The sequence below is a fragment of the Budorcas taxicolor genome, chromosome 10, assembly GCF_023091745.1.
Source record: "Budorcas taxicolor isolate Tak-1 chromosome 10, Takin1.1, whole genome shotgun sequence".
Lineage (NCBI taxonomy): Eukaryota > Metazoa > Chordata > Mammalia > Artiodactyla > Bovidae > Budorcas > Budorcas taxicolor.
The window spans coordinates 14,550,068-14,564,305 of record NC_068919.1 but is presented as its reverse complement, the minus strand read 5'-3'; the positions used below and the strand labels follow the sequence as shown (position 1 = coordinate 14,564,305).

At 39.9% G+C, this 14,238-nt stretch overlaps 1 protein-coding gene and 1 non-coding gene across 4 annotated transcripts in view; one reads left to right on the top strand and one right to left on the bottom strand.

Annotated features, from left to right (window-relative positions):
* Window positions 1-14,238, bottom strand: part of MAP2K5 (mitogen-activated protein kinase kinase 5) — a 262,225-nt gene that overhangs the window by 239,217 nt on the left and 8,770 nt on the right. The gene's annotated exons all lie outside the window — the stretch shown is intronic.
* On the top strand, window positions 12,395-12,467 carry TRNAS-GGA (transfer RNA serine (anticodon GGA)). Its single transcript has one exon. It is a non-coding gene; the product is annotated as a tRNA-Ser (tRNA).

Sequence of the window (14,238 nt, the reverse complement as noted above, 5' to 3'; positions counted from 1 at the left end):
TTGCTGATTCGATCAGAGGCAGAGAACCTGATCCCAGATCTGGAGAAAAAGACAAATCTCTCATCATAAAGAGAATAAGCTAGCATGACATGCTCTGAGAACTCTTACTGAAAATATAGGGGGAGTTCAGTTTAGCACCTGGATCTTAGCCCACCACCCCTCAGCAGGCCCTCCCTCCTGTCCAGCTGCTTTTTTTAAGATAGCCCACTGTTTGGTGTAAGAGGGAGATTGTATTCTCTCCTAATTAGCCTATTTCAGAGCACAATGCTACCTTCTTCTTCTCCCTCACAGCCAACAGCAATCTGAAAGTACAAGGGAAAGCAGCATCTGAATTTGTCCTGTTCAGTGACCAAGCCGACAGCTTTCACTGGGGTTTTCCCTCCAGAGTAACTGTTCTAGATCCTAGATACAGGTTCACTCCTGCAGAGTTCCCCAGCTGGATCATCAAGTCACACTGAATATTTACATAGCTAGGAGCTGCAACAATCACCACTGGTATTACCTACCAAGAGCTGCCTATCTCGGTATAAATGGCACACAGTGGTCACCTTCAGTAACAAAGAAGGCATATTCTTACGGAGGTTACATATATAAAGAACTACATAGAAATCTAGCGTTTTCCTTCCCTCTCTTTCTTTCTTTAAGCTCTAGGCTAGAGTCAAACTGGGAGAAAAATGCTGTTCTAATTTTGGAAATAGAGATAGTTTCTACATAGGTTCCAGAAACTAATATTTTCAAGGTTAAGTCAAAAAGCTGTCACATAAATGCAGGAAACAAAGGAGAAAAAAACAGATATTGTATAAAGGAATATAATGTTAGATATAACCATATATGAAAGCACTGTACATTTTTTGTTTTAAAAGCAAGTTAAATTCTCAGTTTGGATGTGGACTAAAATGATTTGTTCTTGATGAAGTCCTGAACTTGGTAAAATTTTCGGTCTGAACAAAGTAGCTTTATGTAAACCTCGTCGCTACACCAGAACTAGCTGTAGGGATGGTGGCTAAAAAGGGACAGATTATCGTCAAATCCCAATATACACTAGACCTCAATAAGGTATTGTCCACATGGAATGAAGAAGTACTTGGAGTTTAATAAAACAGGTGAAGAATCTTCTTATAATTTGTAAAGAGAAGGCACAGATTTCAGAAAAAATTGTTTAAATCACAGTCTCTCTAAATCAGTAACAATAACAACAAATATAATTCTCTAAGCTCTCAAAGCCTGGGCTTGAACTTTTAAGGCTACTTAAAACCAAAGACTGTATAATTCTAAAATTCTGTAAAATCACTGAATTTATTTATTTATTTTAGTTACCATAAATAATCTGGTAACTGTGAGGGAAGTCAGTTACCAGAATAATCTCTTACTTAGCAGTTCCATAGAAAGCAGCTGTGGAACACTAAAGGGCACTCCGCTTTAAGTGGACAGAAAAAACTTAGGACAAAACTCCAGAGCAGCTTTGACGCAAACCTCAAGTGCTGTCTCGTAAGGAGACAAGGTAACCTGAAAGAGGCATTCTAATAAAGCCTGAGGACAGTATCAGGTTAATAAGACACAGTGATTAGTAGCTCTCATGGATTAATGAGAGGCTCCCTTTTATGTAGGAACTACTTTCCCTTACAGATTACTCTTTGAAGGACTGTCTGCTTCATTCTTTAATAACTGCAATTAGCAGTTTTAATGAAGACTCCTTGTCTTGTCAGAAAGGAGACTGAGCTGAAAAAGTAATCACACTAAGAGAAGACAAATGATTCTGGCCCAAAGGCAAAATCCAAGCCATGAAGGCAACCCAAGAGCAAATCACTGGCCTTGAAATTTAAAATGAGAATACACTTCTCTCTAAAGACAAGGAATTCCGAGAAAGATATACGAAGGGCCAGTGGGTACACAGACAGGTGCTCCCCATCTCTAATCATCAGGGATATGCAAATCAACACCGAGATGAGGTATCCCCTCACACTTGTTACACTATCATTAAAAAGACAAGAGAGAACAAGTGTTGATGAGAATGCAGAGAAAAGAGAACCCTCATGTACTGTAGGTAGGAATGTAAACTGAAAAAACCACTGTGGAAAATAGTATGTGGTTCCTCAAAAAAATAAAATTACAACTAATATATGATCCAGCAATTGTACTGCTGGGTATGTATACAAAGGAACTGAAATCAGAAGTTTACAGAAATATCTGTACTCACTGGATTTGAGCATTCTTTGGCATTGCCTTTCTTTGGGATTGGAATGAAAACTGACCTTTTCCAATCCTGGGCCACAGCTGAGTTTTCCAAATTTGCTGACATATTGAGTGCAGCACTTTCACAGCATCATCTTAGGATCTGAAATAGCTCAACTGGAACTCCATCACCTCCACTAGCTTTGTTCGTAGTGATGCCTCCTAAGGCCCACTTGACTTCACATTCCAGGATGTCTGGCTCTAGGTGAGTGATCACACCATCGTGATTATCTGGGTTAAGATCTTTTTTGTACAGTTCTTCTGTGTATTCTTGCCACCTCTTCTTAACATCTTCTGGTTCTGTTAGGTCCATACGATTTCTGTCCTTTATTGAGCCTATCTTTGCATGAAATGTTCCCTTGGTATCTCTAATTTTCTTGAAGAGATCTCTAGCCTTTCCCATTCTATTGTTTTCCTCTATTTCTTTGCATTGATCACTAAGGAAGGCTTTCTTATCTCTCCTTGCTGTTCTTCAGAATTCTGCATTCAGATGCTTGTATCTTTCCTTTCCTCCTTTGCTTTTGGCTTCTCTTCTTTTCACAGCTATTTGTAAGGCCTCTTCAGACAGCCATTTTGCTTTTTGCATTTCTTTTTCTTAGGTTTTAGAAAAGGCAGAGGAACCAGAGATTAAATTGCCAACATCCGCTAGATCATCAAAAAAGCAAGAGAGTTCCAGAAAAACATCTATTTCTGCTTTATTGACTATGCCAAAAGCCTTTGACTGTGTGGATCACAATAAACTGGAAAATTCTGAAAGAGATGGGAATATCAGACCACCTGACCTGCTTCTTAAGAAACCGGTATACAGGTCAGGAAGCAACAGTTAGAACCAAACATGGAACAACAGACTGGTTCCAAATAGGAAAAGGAGTACGTCAAGGCTGTATACTGTCACCCTGCTTATTTAACTTATATGCAGAGTACATCATGAGAAACACTGGGCTGGAAGAAGCACAAGCTGGAATCAAGACTGCCGGGAGAAATATCAATAACCTCAGATGTGCAGATGACACCACCCTTATGGCAGAAAATTAAGAGGAACTAAAGAGCCTCTTGATGGAAGTGAAAGAGGAGAGTGAAAAAGTTGGCTTAAAGCTCAACATTCAGAAAACGAAGATCATGGCATCTGGTCCCATCACTTCATGGCAAATAGATGAGGAAACAGTGGAAACAGTAACTGACTTTATTTTGGGGGGCTCCAAAATCACTGCAGATGGTGATTGCAGCCATGAAATAAAAAGACACTTACTCCTTGGAAGGAAAGTTATAACCAACCTAGACAATATATTTAAAAGCAGAGACATTACTTTGTCAACAAAGGTTCATCTAGTCAAGGCTATGGTTTTTCCAGTGGTCATGTATGGATGTGAGAGTTGGACTATAAAGTTGAGCACTGAAGAATTGATGCTTTTGAACTGTGGTGTTGGAGAAAACACTTGAGAGTCCCTTGGACTGCAAAGAGATCCAACCAGTCCATCCTAAAGGAGATCAGTCTTGAGTGTTCATTGGAAAGACTGATGTTGAAGCTGAAACTCCAATACTTTGACCACCTGATGTGAAGAGCTGACTCAGCTGAAAAGACCCTGATGCTGAGAAAGACTGAGGGCAGGAGGAGAAGGGGACGACAGAGGATGAGATGGTTGGATGGCATCACCGACTCAATGGACATGAGTATGAAGTGAACTCCGGGAGTTGGTGATTGATGGGGAGGCCTGGCATGCTGCAGTTCATGGTGTCGCAGAGTTGGACACAACTGAGCAACTGAACTGAACTGTAAACAACTCAAGTCTCCATCAATGGATCAATGGATAAAGAAGATGTGTACACATACATACACACACACAGAGACACACACATACAGAAACACAAACACATGACTATTACTCAGCCATGAAAAAGATGGGTGTTCTTCCATTTCTGACAACATGGGTGAACCCTGAGGGCATTATGCTAAGTGAAATAAGTTAAAGAAAGACAAATACTGTATGATATCACTTATATGTGGAATCTAAACAACTGAAGTTCAGGGTTACCAGGGGTGGTAGAGTGGGGAAACAGGGAGATACTTGTCAAAGGACATATACTTACAGCTATGAGAACAACAAAGTGTGAGGACCCAATGTACAGTGTGGTGATTACTGCTAAAAAATTGTATTACATACTTGAACACTGCTAACAGATCTTAAATATTCTCACCTCAAAAAAGAAACGCTAATTATGTATCAGGATGAACATGTTGGCTACACTACAGTGGTAATCATTTTGTACTATATGACGATTGAATCAACATATTATACACCCTAAACTTTCACAATGCTATGTGTCAATTATAACTCAATAAAGCTGGAAAGAAAATTTTAAGTAGACAATGAATTGAGAGTAATGACAAGTTAATAAAGGATAAGAAAGGAGAACTACATACCGAGCAATTTAGTATGACAATAACTTAAAATACTTTTCTGAATAAAAAGGAGGATAGACATAGTCAGTCCATCTATCAAAGACTCTGGCTGGGCCTATCACACTGGATTAGCTATAAAAGTCCACTAGCTGGAACCATAAATCATAAAAAACTTACTAAAATGGCAGAAAGTGTCAAAGGTAGAACTGAAGAACACTAGGAAGCCAACGCACCAGGAGAAGCAGAAAAAAATAATTTGAACTCTTTTTGTCTTACACATGGAGGTTCTTTGCCATCTGACCAAAAAAGCATTACTAGATATGACCAAGAAGGGGGGCAGGGAAGCGCTCTGATACACTGGTTCACAATGAGAATTCCAGCCTTCTCTAGTTGCCTGGAGCAGAGTAATATGATTTTCCAGCACATTAGGGAAGCAAAAGTAGAACCAGAAAGTCTATGTACTGGCTGGATTCTGTTAATGTCACTTAAAATGGAGGAAAAAATCCTAGCAAGATACCAAATAGAGTGCAGCAGATGGTAAACAAATATTATGAAGCAATCTTCACAAAATCTGCAGTGTGTCACAAATATACAAAATGGCAGAGTTTGGGAAAAGAGAATCATAACAGGCCATATGTTGGTAGTGATTTCCTTCGAAGCAACATGCAATCCAAAAGAGAAACCAAGAGGAGGAACATAAAGGCCCAATAGAGGAGAGGCAGCCTCAGGTGAGGGGCGGTCAGAACGGCAAGCAGAGTTCCTACCGAGTAAACAGCAGACGAGCAGCAGATTCTGGGCAGCTCTCAGGCACACGCCACCCACTGCAGTGGCAGGGCTCAAGTCAGCTTTCGAGAGAAATAATTTAGCTTCTGCCAAGAGCCATACAGACACTTAGGACAATACTGCAGTTTATTTGTCATGTGTCATGTTACTCCGGTGCCAGGTAAGAAGGGTCAATTAGAACTACAGCAAAGGCATTTTTCTAAGGCAAGAGGAAAGAAATGAAAACAGAGTTGTAGAGGTTAAAAAAGACATCAACAGGAAATGATCAGAAAACCTGTCAAGTTTAGAACCTTTCTCAGGGTCTAAGATGGACTGGAGGCCATAGTTTCTAAGGCTAAATCTTCATATCCATGAGTTTTAATTTAGCTCCATGCCTCCCACCTCCTGAATCCTTCTTCTTTGCTTCCTCTTTCTTTCCAAAAAAATATCTAAGTGCCCACTATGTCACAGGTAATGTTCTGGACACTGGGGATAACAACAGTGGAAAAAGGAAAACCCCTGCCCTCACGGAGGTTATACCCTACTTGAGAAAGACTTGAAATGGATGAGGGGATGAACCATACAGATATCTGGGGAAAGAATGTTTCAGGCAGAAAGGCAGAAGAATACCTGACATGCCTGAGAGACTAAAAGAAAGCCAGAGTAGCTGGAACAGGCTGAGAATAAGATGGAGGAGAGAGAGACGAGTTCACAGGAGTAATGATGGAGTAGAGCTGGGGGCAGATGAGAAAAGGCAGGGCCTTGCAGGACTTGGCTTTCACTCCTGAGTGAGAAAGAAACCCTGGAGGGTCTTGAGTGCAGTGATCTCACTTAACTTCTGAAGGGATCACTTTGGCTGCAGTCTGAGGAAGAGGCTATGTGGAGGCAAAGCAGAAACAGGAGGCAAGTCAGGGGACCATGGTCCTAGTCCAGGTAAGAGGTGACGGTGGCCTAAACCAAGTTGAGATTTTGAGCAGTCATTACATGCTGGATATATTTTAAAGGTAGAGCCAACAGGATTTGCTGATGGATGAGAGACAGAAGGTGTGTTCTTACTACTTTATTCCTTCAACCATTCATACATTCCAGAAGCACAAATTGAGAGTTTACCATGTGCCAGGTGCTACGCTGGGTTTCTAGCGACTCAAAAGTGAGTGGTACTGGAACCTCCCTGGCGGTCCAATGATTAATACTCTGTGCTTCCACTGTAGGGGGCACAAGTTCAATTCTCAGATGGGGAACTAAAGTCCTGCAAGCCATGGGGTGCAGACCCCCCCAAAAAAACCCTGAAAAACAAGCATCATGATCTACTGCCCTTAAGGAACTAACCTGGTGCTTGGGTAAAAGACTTAAACTTCTAAATTCTCATGTAAAACAGCCAGACTACCAATGCTTACTACTACTACTACTAACAATGACTAATAAGACTACCAATACCTACTACTACCACTAACAACTCGCATAAGACTAAAAATGTTTTGGACTTTTTGCATCAGTGATATTTCAAAATAAAATTTCAATAAATTAAAGCCCCTTTTATACCGTCTCAAATTCTAAGAATACACAATTAGCTCTTACATGTTTATTTTTTTCCACCAGCAATGGGTACCATTTAAAACATTTATTAGATATTTTGATGGATCACTGAAAGGTATCTCCAGGCCACATCCAAGACAGTCTTTCCCCCTGTGTTTCTTTTTCTTTTTTAATTGGAGTATAGTTGACAGTTACAATGTTGTGCTAGTTATAGGTATACAGCAAAGTGACCAGGTATACATATATACATATCCACTCTGTTTTTAGATTCTTCTCCCATATAGGCCACTACCGAGTATGGAGTAGCGTTCTCTGTGCTATACAGTAGGTTCTTATTAGTTATCTATTTTACATATAGTAGTGTATATATCTCAATCTCAATCTTCCAGTTTATCCCTCTCACCACCCGCCTTTGCCCCTGATAACCATAAATTTGTTTTCTACATCTGTGATTCTACTTCTGTTCGTAAATAAGCTCATTTGTATCCCCCTTTTTTAGCTTCCACACATAAGTGATATTATATATTTGACTTTCTGTGTCTGACTTACTTCACTCAATATGACAATCTCTACATCCATCCATGTTTTTGTAAATGGCATTATTTTGCTCCTTTTTATGGCTAAGTAATATTCCACTGTGGGCTTCTCTGGTGGCTCAGTGGTAAAGAATCTCCCTGCCAATGCAAGAGACATGAGTTTGATCCCAGGGTCAGGAAGAATCCCCTGGCGAAGGAAATGGCAACCCACTCTAATATTCTTGCCTGGGAAATCCGGAATAGAGGAGTCTGGTGGGCTATAGTCCATGGGGTTGCAAAAGAGTTGGACACAACTTAGTGACTCAACAAAGACAACAAATTATTCCATTGTATATAGCTTACATGAATTTTTAGACTCAGTTTATGTCTAATGTGAAATTACAATTTTTCATTAACCTATCCAGTTTTACTTACAGGCAAACAGTTAGCTTTTAGATATGGTACAGTGTAAGAAAATAATGCTTCATTTTTCCCAGAAATTCATAAAATAACTGAAAAGGATTCTGTTCAATGAAGAGTGAGTATAAAATAGTCACAGTTAAAGAAAAACAAAACAAAGACTGATTCTAAAGTCGTATTTTCCAAACCAAAACTCAGACACCTGGTTTAACCAATGTGAAGATACCCATATAAGGGCTATAGATCAGAATATATGACGTCAGAGTATCCCAGAAAAGTGGGACCTTACGGTATTTATAGGTATAAGTCAGCATTTGTCTACATAGACTTAAAATGCATCTATCAAGTCAACAGTAAGATTTTTACTGTCCAGCAACACCAGCCCAACTGTAATTTTATACTAGTAACTTGTCTAGAGAAAATCCAGAGAGAGGAACACATGTAACAATATGCCCAGGAAACTCCTTAGCGGGCACAGCTGACTGTTCTCACCTCATGTGTTGGTGTAGTCATTAATCTTTTAATGACAATGTGAAAATCAGCAGGGATCTTTGGACCTATATGAATGTCAAGCTCCTATAGCATACATAGGGCCCACACACGCAAACATATAAGATGTTTTATGGTTATGGAATTTAGCTTCATCTCAGAAGTGTTCTCATATCTGGGGAAAGACAAATTATTCAATAACCAGCATGGAATCAACTGTCTGTCTTCTTGAAAAATAAAGCTGGATCTCCGCCTGACTCCTTACACCAAAATAAACTGAAGATGGTACAAAATTTTTTTAAAAATCCTCTGCCTTTGTAATATAATACATGTTGTTTTATTAAAGAAAAAGAACCCACATGAATACACATACAAACATACATACTTACATACACACCTAAAAGTGTGTATTTAACCCCATTAAAGTAGAAAGAAAAAAGAACCTGAATTAATGTTTCTCCAACATCTTGGAATGTGGAAGACCTTTCGAAGCATGACATAAATCCAGAAGTCAAAATATGACAAACCAGACCATGCAAAAATTTTAAACTTCTCCATGGGATAAAAAAAAGAGAGAAGAAAAGACCAAAACAAGCTGAAACGAAAGCAATAAACGAAACAAAAATATAATATCTAAGACAAAGGAGCAATTTTCTTAATATTGGAAAACTCTTCAGTCAACTAGAAAAACACAAATAACCTAAACAGAAAAATGGGCAAAGGTGATAAATAGTTCACAAAAATTAAATACAAATGACCAAAATATAAATGAAAAGATGCCTAAGCTCATTTATAACCGAAGAAATACAAAATAAAATTATAATATAATAATCTTTTCACATATGAAATTGACATCAACTAAAGTTGATTTGGTGAGGGTAGAGAGAAATGGGCATTCTTGAACACTGCTGGTGGGAGTGCAAATTGGCTCTACCTTCTAAAGAACAACATGGAAATAGCTATTAAAACATAAAATACGGTGCTCTTTGTTTCAGTAGTTCCAAATCCATTTCTACACCGTGGAAAGTCACAAGAGACAATGCTGTTGTTGACTGCAGCATTTTTTTTTTCTAATGCTACTAAACAAACTGATAACGTCTTAAACTTAAAACTGGTCCACCAACAGGTTAAATAAATTAAGTTACAGCCATAAGAGTATCCAAAAGAATGAAGCTGATTTATATACACTTACATTAGAAAGCGGAGAAGGCAAAGGCACCTCACTCCAGTACTCCTGCCTGGAAAATCCCATGGACGGAGGAGCCTGGAAGGCTGCAGTCCATGGGGTCGCTGAGGGTCGGACACGACTGAGCGACTTCACTTTCACTTTTCACTTCCATGCATTGGAGAAGGAAATGGCAACCCACTCCAGAGTTCTTGCCTGGAGAATCCCAGGGACGGAGACGCCTGGTGGGCTGCTGTCTATGGGGTCGCCCAGAGTCGGACACGACTGAAGCGACTTAGCAGCAGCAGCAGCAGTACATTAGAAAGAGACCCAATATATACTATTAAGTAATGGCAGGGGCAACTAGCTGCAATATTGTATATATTATACATGAGGAAATATCTGGAAGGATACAGAAGAAACTGTTAACTAGGGAATTGGGGATGGAGACTTTTTGCTTTATTTTGATACTGACTGAAATTTTTTTAAGATCATCTTCTTAACTTAAAAAAACAAAAAACTAGACACTATATATTGAAAAGTAGTACTTTCACCTAAAAGTGGTAAAAAGAAAAAGGTTTGAGGCCATTAGTCCAAAAGGTAAGTCTGGCACGAATGGGACTCCTTCCCCTCATTCACCCCTAAGTCCCCTTGGAAACGCTACCCCCAGGAACAGAAATCAGGAAGAATATAACCACTTACAGACCCTCTGCCCTCTCAGGACAAGTGTGGGAATTTGATTTTGGATCCTGAATTGCCACCACCAACCAGTTATATCCCATGGCTGAATAACTGCACAAATAACCCAAAAAAAAAAAAGCAAATTTTTTACTTAACTTTAGGTTACATGCATTTTACAATTCTCTTTTGAATATGGACATATATAACATTCCATCTTATTCAACAAGGGTGTTTCTACAAGGCACAAAGTATACTTGTTCCTCAGTATGCATAGAGTATTAGTTCCAGAACCACATCCCTCCTGCTCCACCACGAACAGGATACCAAAATCCGTGGACCATCAAGTCTCTTACAGAAAATGGTGTCATACAATTGGCAGATGTGGAACCTGTGGATATACAGGGCCCACTGTACTAAGAGAGCCAGAGTGAAATAAAACGCAGCCCCTGTCACCAAGCCATCAAAATCTAGGGAGGATGGGAAGCAGGCAACAGCCAATGGGAGGGCAGGCCCAATAGGTCACCTGCTCCAGTGAAGTGCTCAGAGAGATGCACCACACCTGTGGGGACTGGGGGTTTCACCAACAAGATGGCATTTCTCAGAACTGAACTTCCAGTAAGAGAACCTTAACCCTTACCCTCTTTTCCACTTACTCCTTTTCTCTTCTTTTATATAGAACAGGTAAATTTGACATTGTCCTTTCTCTTGTCACTTAATTACATCAGTAAATATAATACCCCTCTTTTGTAGAGCTTAGTGTTGGGTATACTTTGCAGGGCTTCCTTTTGGCTCAGTTGGTAAAGAATCCGCCTGCAATGCAGGAGACCGCCTGCAATGCAGGAGACCGCCTGCAATGCAGGAGACCTAGGTTTGATCCCTGTGTCAGGAAGATCCCCTGGAGAAGGAACTGGCAACCCATTCCAGGCTTCTTGCCTGGGAAATCCCATGGACAAAGGAGCCTGACAGGCTACAGCCCATGGGTCCCAAAGAGTTGGACACAAATTAGTAACTAAACCACCGCACTTAGCAGCCTTAAATATATTACCATAAACATCTTAAAGTTTTATTTATTCAAGATTTGTTCCGTCATACCATAAACTACTGAAAGAGCTCTAACATTTCAGCAAATTAGCATATAAACTACATCTTTCCAACCATCAGTATTTTTTGCACATAAATTTCATTCATTAGTATGGATCTTTGGTACAGAAAATAAGGTCACACTAGAACACTGATGAAAAAAGCCTGCGTAGGATTTTAAGTCTATGATGGAAAGTCCACAACGATCTGAACACAACGAAATGAAGAACTATCATTACTTTGTGTACTTTTGTTCTTATTCTTGCCACCTAAAATTGGTCCAGAAGGTGATGTTGTGGGGGGAAAAAAGTAAAGATCACTAAGAAGTTAACCCTAGAAATTTAAACATTTCTTTCGTTAGTGTTAAGTATACTTTTCAGTGTTACCATAAATATTTCTTTGATCAAAGTTTTACTTATTCAAGATGGATCTTACTGTTCCATCACACTCATAAACCACACTTAACACCCTTCACAGGCTTTCAATGTACTTGGTTACAAAGGCTGCAAGTTTCATGCTCAAAACAGAACTGTATTTACATATGGACTCTACCACTTCCTAGCTAATCACCTTCAACAATCTCTTTATGTCTCTGAGTTTCAGTTTCCTCACAAGTGTAATTTTCCTACCTTACACAATTATTGCAAAGATTAGCAACAATCCAGGTACATCATCAAGAACACTGTCTGGCACACAGTAGCCCATCAATTAGTTCAGTTCAATTCAGTCGCTCAGTCGTGTCCAACTCTTTCCGACCTCATGGACTGCAGCACACCTGGCCTCCCTATCCATCACCAATCCTGGAGTTTACCCAAACTCATGCCCACTGAGTCAGTGATGCCATCCAACCATCTTATCCTCTGTCATCCCCTTCTCCTCCCGCCCTCAATCTTTCCCAGCATCAGGGTCTTTTCAAATGAGTCAGCTCTTTGCATCTGGTGGCCAAAGTATTGGAGTTTCAGCTTCAACATCAGTCTTTCCAACGAACACTCAGGACTGATCTCCTTTAGGATGGACTGGTTGGATCTCCTTGCAGTCCAAGGGACTCTCAAGAGTCTTCTCCAACATCACAGTTCAAAAGCATCAATTCTTTGGTGCTCAGCTTTCCTGGAGTCCCTGGTGGCTCAGAGGTTAAAGTGTCTGCCTGGAATGCAGGAGACTCCAGGTTCGATCCCTGGGTCGGGAAGATCCCCTGGGGAAGGAAAATGGCAACCCACTTCAGTACTCTTGCCTGGAGAATCCAATGGAGGGAGGAGCCTGGTAGGCTACAGTCCATGGGATGACAAAGAGTCAGACACAACTGAGCGACTTCACTTTCACTTTTCTTTATAGTCCAGCTCTCACATCCATACATGACTACTGGAAAAACCATAGCCTTGACTAGACAGATCTTGGTTGGCAAAGTAATGTCTCTGCTTTTGAATATGCTATCTAGGTTGGTCATATCTTTCCTTCCAAGGAGTAAGCGTCTTTTAATTTCATGGCTGCAGTCACTATCTGCAGTGATTTTGGAGCCCCCCAAAAATAAAGTCTGACACTGTTTCCACTGTTTCCCCATCTGTTTGCCATGAAGTGTTGCAACCAGATGCCATGATCTTTGTTTTCTGAATGTTGAGCTTTAAGCCAACTTTTTCACTCTCCTCTTTCACTTTCATCAAAAGGCTCTTTAGTTCTTCTTCACTTTCTGCCATAAGGGTGGTGTCATCTGCATATCTGAGGTTATTGATATTTCTCCCGGCAGTCTTGATTCCAGCTTGTGCTTCTTCCAGCCCAGTGTTTCTCATGATGTACTCTGCATATAAGTTAAATAAGCAGGGTGACAGTATACAGCCTTGACGTACTCCTTTTCCTATTTGGAACCAGTCTGTTGTTCCATGTCCAGTTCTAACTGTTGCTTCCTGACATGCATCAATAAGTGATAGCTAAAATAATAAGCATTACTACTATGAACCCTGACTCTGAAAGCCAAAAAGGCACAGGTACAGAGAGCCACTTGGAGGGATACAGAGAGGGAGAAATAGAAAAAGCAAGGTGAGATTCTTTTTTGCCTCACCTAAAAACAATTAGAATGCACAACATCAAAAATTATGACAACTCTTAGAACAAGTCTCGACAGTGGCTGAGAAAATACACATGAGAGTTCCACTTTATCACCTACTAGCTGTGAGACTTAAGTTACTTAGAGGAGGTGTCCTCAAGTAACACAGAGCAAATAACAGTCCTTCAAAGTACTTCATGGGGATCTTGCGAAGGTTAAATTAAATGAGATAAGCCATGGAACACTCTTAACACAGCATCTAGCAACAGTTAAGTACCCCAAATGTTAATTACCAGACCATCCATGAAATCCTTGGCACCCCTGAGGAGTTACCGCAAGGCGTCTGAAGAGCTTGCAACACTAACATGTATTTCAGATATACATACTATTTTTCAGTAATATATGAAGTTCAGTGTGGTTAATACAATACTCTTCTTTATTAATTATTTTAAGAGTTCTACTCAAGTAGCTTATGTTGTTGAAAAATATTCAATAGAGAATACTGAAATAGCAATAGAGAGAGAGATAAAGCAGGAAGTGTGTTCATTCAGTCAATTCTTCCCCTACTACAGCCCCAAGTCTGCTTTTCAGGAGAAATGACTGGAAAGCACTGCAGCGGGCATGTCTTCAGATCTTTGTCTCAACATGTACATGAAGTTGGGAGGTGGAAGTAGGGAATAAATATGGGATCATACTATATTTAATCAAAATGGGATCATACCATACGTATTTTGCCTATTAACAGTATATCCCAAATATATTTCCATGTCAATGTTTAAAATTCTTAATTAATTATTCTAGGCATTTAGCTTACCTCTAAATTTTTTGCTTTTAAAAATAATTCCAGGGAATTCCCTGTTGCATAGTGGTTAAGGTTTGATGCTTTCACTGCTGAGGCCCAAGTTCAATTCCTGGTCAG